General features: G+C 47.2%; 1 pseudogene; it reads right to left on the minus strand.

Moving 5' to 3' along the window:
* Positions 1 to 457: 457 nt before the first annotated feature.
* LOC101591709 lies at positions 458 to 819 on the minus strand (annotated as a pseudogene).
* Positions 820 to 1,123: the final 304 nt, after the last annotated feature.

The following is a 1,123-nucleotide window of genomic DNA, read 5'->3' on the forward strand; positions in this document are numbered from 1 at the left end:
TCAAGTTCATGCAAACCTCTGAGTTCCCATCTTTGTGCCTGATTATGTGACCTTTCTTCTAGCTTGTGGTCTTAAACTTGTTTTACAAAATCTAAAATGAAATACAGAAGAAATCATAGAGGTTATGTTAAATAGGAGTAACATACAAGGCTATCACTAAGGTGAAGGGAGCCAAAACAAACTTGTAGAACTTGCTTGTTACCCATTGGAACCAGCTCTACACTAAGGATAGGTGATATGTCCACTTATGTTCAAGTAGATGACATGTGTCACTCAGTGTGTCCTTCCCGTCAGTGCATTGGTGAACTACTCAGAACCTCTACACGTGTCTATGCCCTACACTGGCAGCGCTTACTACCGCTGCCTCCAAAGCTGTCAGTTTCAAATGACTTATGAATGAAAGGAAGTAAAAAGTGGGTAAGTAACAGATTAAGAAGGAATAAAGGGAATTAGAAGATCCATGCACTTTAGCTCTTTTAATCAGCCAGCCAGCTTGCTCGTGACAAGGGATGGTTTCCGTTGTGGAAGGTCCTGTGGAGTGGGAATGTGGTCACCAGTGACCTCTGTCTTATCTGGGGTCGCAGTGGGCAGTTGCTTGTTCTTCATCTTTGCCTTAGCCATGTTGTAATCCCCAGAATCAAAGTATTTTTGCCCTTTCTGCAATCGTTTCCTTAAAAAATCGGAACCTCAGGGCTTCTGTCCCAGGTGAGGATACCTTGGTTTTAGCTTTGCTTTTTCGGCTTTCTCTGGGCTGGTCACTTTATCTTCCAGTTCCTTCTGCTCCTCAGCCGACTCCGCCTCCGGGACCTCGGCAGACATCACGCTCCCTCTGTGGGCCAGGCGCCAGAGGAGTAGTGAAGACAGGGGCCGTCACCGCCCCCTCCCCGCACCGGGCCGCCGCCTCGGAGGTGGCCGCTGTCTGTGACGCCGTGCCCTGCCGCACCCCCACCTCGCCGACTCCTCCTCAGGCCACGAGACCCCTTGATTTACTTTTTATACTTCACTTTTATATTTTTCTGCTGGATGGTGAAAAAGCAAGACCTATGTAATTACAAATGTAACTTTTGTATCTGACAAGGTTGGTCTAATTTCCTCAGGATTTACCCTAAAACCTTGTACCGCA

The sequence above is a fragment of the Octodon degus genome, unplaced genomic scaffold (assembly GCF_000260255.1).
Source record: "Octodon degus isolate 3935 unplaced genomic scaffold, OctDeg1.0 scaffold00007, whole genome shotgun sequence".
In the NCBI taxonomy this organism is placed as follows: Eukaryota; Metazoa; Chordata; class Mammalia; order Rodentia; family Octodontidae; genus Octodon; species Octodon degus.